This window comes from Urocitellus parryii, chromosome 5, assembly GCF_045843805.1.
Source record: "Urocitellus parryii isolate mUroPar1 chromosome 5, mUroPar1.hap1, whole genome shotgun sequence".
NCBI lineage: Eukaryota > Metazoa > Chordata > Mammalia > Rodentia > Sciuridae > Urocitellus > Urocitellus parryii.
The window spans coordinates 179,153,753-179,160,756 of record NC_135535.1 but is presented as its reverse complement, the minus strand read 5'-3'; the positions used below and the strand labels follow the sequence as shown (position 1 = coordinate 179,160,756).

General features: G+C 44.2%; 1 pseudogene; it reads right to left on the bottom strand.

Annotated features, from left to right (window-relative positions):
* Positions 1-1,317: 1,317 nt before the first annotated feature.
* LOC144255088 (uncharacterized) lies at positions 1,318-4,449 on the bottom strand (annotated as a pseudogene).
* Between the last annotated feature and the right edge of the window lie 2,555 nt (positions 4,450-7,004).

Here is a 7,004-nt window from a genome sequence, read left to right as displayed (position 1 = left end):
GTGATCCTCCTCCAATTGGTGTGATCCGTCTACCACGCTGGCAGGCCCTAGGTCTGCTCTGCTGGTCGGTCAAAGGTCCGCCTACCCAGCAGGCGCGAGGGGCACCTCTGTCACTCCGCAGGTTGCTGGGCCTAACCTCCCGATGGGTCGCAGGTTCGCCTAGCTTGCAGGCACTGGGGGAGGGGCCGGTTCCACCCCTCAGCAGGCTTTAAATGAATCTGTGTCATGATAGAGCACTCTGGGAAACATCTGTACCATTACATAATTAATCACATCTGTTGACCATTTCATGAAAACATAAATAATGTTTAAGTATATAGAATTATACTGTTGTAGGGACGGACAAGGCAAGGCACCTAAGATAGCACTGAAGACAGGGAAACAGTCCTATTTGGTTGCAACCGGATTCAGAGGGCATTGCTTCTGTTGTAATTAATTAATCCCCTGAACCTCAAGTTTAGGTAGTTTCAGAATTTTGTACTCAACATGTAAGGGAAGAGGCTCAGAAGTTCACAGTCTGCAGAAGTTCACAAAAAGCAGTTTTTGTTTCTGTTTTTTTTTTCTCTGTTCTGGGCAAGTTAACTTTTTAAGGACACCTGGGAGGGGGAGAAATTTTTTTTTTCCTTGACAGCTGTTATCATGGAGCCCAGTTGATAACTTTTTTATCTTAGAAATGTAGCCATCTCTGTGAAGCCCCAGCTCAAGGTCAGAGGCCTTGTTCACATATTTTGTGAAAAACTAGTAAGGGGGTGTCTAGCTTAGGAGTGCTGATTTTTCCAGCCAGTGGCCAAGTAGAACAGGGCAACATGAAAAGAGGAAGTTTATCTATACTGAACTCTTTTATAGGGACTCTTTTGCTGAAAGTCCTAAAGTCAGCCATGGTGAAGACTTCTGGAGAAGGTCAGTTAAGACTTTTCTGTGGGCCTGGTACAGAGGGGGAAGACGGGGAAGATGGGGCTGAGAGCAGCTCTGTGGATCTGAGAATGAGGAAGGAGAGATGTAAAAGAATAATGGGAAAGGGGTTTGGGATTTTCCTAGCAACAAAAACTTGAGTGGTAGAACAGGTAGAGTAGAGGGGAAGACGGGAGTGAGTATCCCAAAAAGCCTGTGAGGGACTTTACATTTTTAGTAACCTGTTTTCAGTGATGACAAAGCAACTTTAAAGGCCATTTTCATTACATCTTGGATAGGGGTCTGAGGGCTCTCCTCAGCTGGTCTGAGCTTTGGGTTAGCTGGTAAGAGGACCTGGTGGGACCCGGTGTGGGCACTGACAGGAGAAGAGAGGAGTGAATGGGTGGAGAGATACCTTAGTACCTGTTACTTCAGCAAGGGGGCAATGGTCTGAGAACCGGTGGAGGTTTGGGTTCCATCAAGTAGCCCCTGTATGTTTACATCCTTACGACTTACAGAAGAAGTAGGCTTTTCCCCCACACAGCCGTGACTGTTTGTGGCTTTGATAGTCTGCCAGGCAAACATAGTAATCTAGGTTAGCCAACCTGCATCTGGCTCGAGTGTCCCTACATCCATAATATTTGTTTCTATTATCTATGGTGCGGAAGGGATTTAATGGAATTTTAGTGGGATCCTTTTCATCAGGGATATCCCAATAGGAAAGACCTATAGCCAGCTGACAAATGTCTGGGTGGAGAGATGGCCACCAGGTCCCTAAGGGGGCTGTATGCGAGATAGACCATACTTCCTGTCCAGTAGGATTTGTGATCAGCCATCGCTGCTGAACGGGCTGATGGGGGTTAGGACTACTGGTGGTCAAGGGGAGAGTCCATAGCCCTATCCACACAGTGAATACGCAATTTGAGAGGGTTACCAGTCTTTTTCAGTTTCCAGCCAGAGTCTGGACAGGGCGCAGGCTTGAGATGAGAGGCATGGATCCAGGAAGTGATTCCATCTACCTTTATAAGTAGCACCTGGTATGGTCCTTTCCAGCGGGGTTCCAGGGATGACACCTGATGTCGTCTTACGTAGATGAAGTTTCCCACTTGATATCGGTGTGGAGTTCCTTCGTCCCCAGGTTGGTAGGCAGTGGCCAGCTGTTTCCACAGGTATCACTGAGTTTTTTCAAGAACTTTAAGTCTGTCAAGCAATGGGGTGTGGAAGGGATTGTTGGGTCTTAGAGTTGGGGTTAGGTCCCTTACTGGAGGAGGGGCACCATAGAGAATTTCATAAGGGGTGAGGTTATACAAAGAAACAGAGGGAGTATTTCTTGTATGAAACAGTGCATAAGGCAGGAGCATAGTCCAATCTTTTATGCCGGTCTCCAAGCTTAATTTCGTTAAGGTCTCTTTAATGGTTCTATTTATTTTTTTATCTGTCCTAAGCTCTGGGGTCTATAAGCACAATGTAACTTCCAATTAATCCCCAGGGTCCTGGTTAACCCCTGACTTACCTGGGCCATGAACGCCGGTCCATTATCAGACCCTATTACCTTAGGCAGGCCATATCTTGGAAAAATATCTTCCAGGATCTTCTTGACCACCATTTGCGCCGTTTCTTTTTTTTGTGGGGAAGGCTTCAATCCATCCTGAAAATGTATAGTTTTCCTTGGTATCAGCTGCCAGTAGCAGGTCATCCACATATTGAAGCAGGGTGACTTCGGGGTGCACAGTTCTGAAGTTGTTGAGATCTCTGTGGAGGGCTTCATCAAAGAGAGTGGGGGAGTTTTTGAACCCCTGTGGGAGTCTGGTCCAAGTTAGTTGATCAGACGTTCCAGTTTCTGGGTTTACCCATTCGAAAGCAAACAGCAACTGACTATCTTTATGCAGAGGCAAGCAAAAGAAAGCATCTTTTAAGTCCAGAACAGTATACCATTTTCGCTCAGGGTTCAGAGTGCTAAGCAGATTGTACGGATTAGGTACTGTGGGGTGAATGTCCTGCACTCTGTTGTTGATCTCTCTTAGGTCTTGAACGGGGCAATAGTCCCCAGTTCCTGGCTTTTTTACTGGTAGCAGGGGAGTGTTCCAGGCGGATTGACAGGGCCTTAGGACCCCTAAGGCCAGATATTTCTGAATATGGGGCCTTATCCCATCTTTAGCTTCTTTGCTCAGAGGATATTGTTTAATATTAATTGGGGAGGCTGAGGTGTTTTAACTCCACTGTTATTGGAGGTTGTTTTACGGCTAGGCCTAACTTAGCAGTTTCTGCCCACGCATCTGGGTAATCTGTTATCTGCTTGCCTGTTTGATCAGTCTTGGGGGGTGTGAAGAGTTGATGTTCATCTTCTACTGACATAGTTAAAGCCATGACTATAGGAGTTTTTACTGAAGGATTTAGAAATTTTATTTGGGGGCCTTCAGGGTTAAAAGTTATTTTGGCCCAGAGTTTGGTGAGCAGATCTCGGCCCATCAATGGGGCTGGGCATTCTGGGATCATTAGGAAGGAGTGATGGGCTTTTCCTTTCCCCAGGTCCATGGTCCTCTTAGTTGTCTAAGCCCGATATTTACTGCCATTAGCCCCTTGAATTAGAGACCTTTTAGTTGATAGAAGGCCCAATGGGGCCTTAAGGGCTGAGTATATTGCCCCTGTATCCACTTCAAAGTTTACTGGGGTCCCCTCCACTTCAAAAGTTACCTTGAGCTCAGGGAGGGGATCCGAGCCCCGACTTTCCTAGTCATCCTCCAGAGTTAGAATGGCTGGCTGGCATGGCTGTTTCTTTCTAGGGCACTCTTTGGCCCAGTGTCCTTTTTCTCTACAGTAGGCATATTGATCTGAGGCCAGAGGTGGCTTCTGGCGTGGGCCCAGGTGTCTCCTAATTTCTGGCCTATTTGTTGTTGTGACCAGGACCTTAGTCAATGCCTTAGTCTATCTTTTGCTTCTTTCATCTTCCTTTTGCTACCTTCTCTTCCTCAGTTTCTCTCTTATAGTATACCTTCTTGGCTTCTCTGACTAAATCTCTCAAAGTCATATCTTGTAATCCATCTAAGCGTTGTCACTTTCTTTTAATATCGAGGGCAGCTTGCCCAATAAAGGCCATTGTAAAAGATGTTTTTTGATCCTCTGCCTGAGGATCAAAAGGAGTATATCTCCTATATGCTTCTATAATTCTCTCAGGAAACATAGAGGGATATTCATTAGGCCCTTGAATAATCTCTCTTACCTTGGTCAAATTAGTTGGCAGTCTAGCGGCTGCTTGGAGACCCACTATTAGAGCCCGGCGATAAGTGGACATATGCTCCCTACCTTCAAAGGTGTTGGGGTCCCAGTTGGGTCGGTTCAAGGGGAAGTCGGCTTTGATTATGTTGGGAAGTTGTGTCGGTTGCCCATCTGGTCCGAGGATTTTTTTTTAGCTTCCAGGAGGATTCTCTTTTGTTCCTCTGTCATGAAGAGAGTCCCTAGGAGTTGTTGGCAGTCATCCCAAGTAGTTTTTTTGAGTTCTTTTAGTTGGGCCAGTTTCCTCCAGGGGAGGAGGGGCTGTGTGTGCTGTGGGGGAGTCATCTGGAGGGCACTGGGCCGGCTTAGCTTCCTCCAATGGTGGAGAGGCTGAGTCAACAGCAGGGGAATCACTTAGAGGGTGTTGGGGGTTGGGGGATGAGGGCAGGGGATAAGGAGGTGGAGGAGAGTCCAGTAGAGTCAAATTTTGAGATTTAGGGAGAACAGAGGGTGGAGGAGGAGGAGGAGCAGAGGGTTTGAGAGACAGGATCGTAGGGGAAGGAGTAGGAGTGTGGGCAGGGACAAGGAAAGGCTTCACCCATGGAGGAGGAGATTTGCAGAGGTACTGCCAAGTTAAGATATACGGCTGTTGATCTGGATGGCAATGTGGTCCTGGCTGAAAGACAAAGACAATATCTCTTACTTTTTAAATTAGTGGGAAGTAGAAAGATCCTTCTGGGGGCCATCTGACTCCAAAGGTGGGCCATTCTGAGGCACAGAGAGTCTGCCAGGTCTGGCATTTTACTGAAAAAGAAAGTTTCTGAGCCCTTAAGTGGACTTCAGTCCAGTGATCAAGGGTTAGGGACAGAGGCGTGGAATGGCTTTGTCCCATAATGAAAGTTACTTGAATAAAGACAAGGACAATACAAACGAGACACAAACATGGACACACACAATAAACGTGTAACACAAGTTCAGAGGCAAAAATTAAAAACAGACAGTGAATTCAACCTGGGAGAAAGAATTGCTGGCAAGACCAGATGGGTTGGCAGCAGAATATACCCGACAAGGGCACTTCCGTCCCTCTGAGGGCGCTTTCGTCCCTCTACCAGATGAGGGCGTTTCCGTCCCTCCCCGAGTCCTCCAAGGCGTCCCTTGAAGGACATGGCCTGTGGCTTTAGGACACTTCTGTCTACCACCGCCAGGGGGAGTTCATGCTCTCTGCTGGCAACCACTCTGCCAATCCAAACCAAAAAACAAACTGAAGCCAAAAACCAAACCTGAACCAAAAAGCTCTGAGCAATCACAAAGGAAAAACAAGAAGGAGAAGAAGGAGGAAGAAGAAGAAGAGGTGCCTTATTTACCCCCTAAAGGAGTCTTCTGGGGGTCTCCTTGTCCGGCGATGTGTAGTTCCTGGCCAATGCACCAAATGTAAGGGACCAGTGAAACGTCGGAGGAAGAGACCATCAAGAGATTGTTTCATGCAACAGCAAAGGGTTTATATGGGGACCAGCATACTGGGGCTCAGAGCTCACTTGAATAGAGCAAAGAGAGAGAGCCCTGAGAACAGCTTAAGCAGAGCTTATATACTTTCCTTGGAGAGGGCAGGGAGGGAAATTACATTTTGCAGTTTGGCAGTTGGGGACAGCATATTCTGGGAACAAGATTAGCAAACAGTTCTTAAGATTTCAACAATGTTTTGTTAATCATATAGAAAAATGGAATGACAAGTACTTATTTTATTAACCTTTCAGAAGAACTCACAAGATGTAAGGAAATGTTACAAGACCCACATCATGGAGCATTTATAACTTAATTTTAGGCAGTAAGCATTATCCTGACAACAAGATGATTTTGAGAAGGAAAAATTATAGAGCAAAATACCTTTGGATTCTAAATAGAGTTGTCATGAACAATGTGGATTGGATCAAATTCAATTGTGTATGTATACATAAATATGTGTATTTACTGAGGAAAAACAACCAATATACACAATCATAATAATATATACAGAGAACATATTTGATAAAATTGTACAGACACACATTTCCAAAAGTCATATAAGAGAGCAAACATTTTAATCTGATAAGGAATGTCTACCAAAATTTACTTAAAATATCATTTTAAACATTGATATGTTAAACCTCCATGCCTTCCTTCAGATTAGAAATGAAATAAAGTTACTTCTATCATGAATTCTGTTCACTGTTATGCTATAAATCCTAGCCAGGGGAACAATGCCATGAAGAGAAATTAAGACATGAGAATTAGAAAATAATAAATGAAAATATATTCCTGAGAGCAGGATAATGCACTTTGAAATTCCAAATGTATCTATAGATAATCAGTAAATTTCACAAGGATTCTAAATGGGAGATTAACCAAATGATTAAATCAGTCATGTTTCCATATACCAGGTAAAAAGAAATGGCAAAGCCATTGTAAAAATTATAACATTTTTTTTTCATCCTAGTAAATCCTAAGAGAAAACTTACAAGCCACCACACTGAGAACATAACAGTACAGAGAAAATTACAGGAAGCCCAAACGACTGGAAACCACATTACTCATGAGTGGACAAACCATTGGTTTAAGATATCAGTTTTTTTCAAATGCATGAACAAATTTACTGTCACCATGATAAAAACCCCAGATGAGTCACTGGGGATATGGACAAACTGAATGATAAACATTCATTTGAAAATGTAAACACTTAAGAAGACCTAAAATAATATCAAAGTGGCAGAACAAACATAGAAGACTCACACTGCCAGATATCATCTCCTATTATAATGATTTATAGCCCAATGTAGAAACAGCACGAAGTCCATTAGTAGACAAAGATAAGGTTGGTAAGGTTTTAGCACTTTGATCTTGTGTGGTAGAGGTTTGGAGTCATA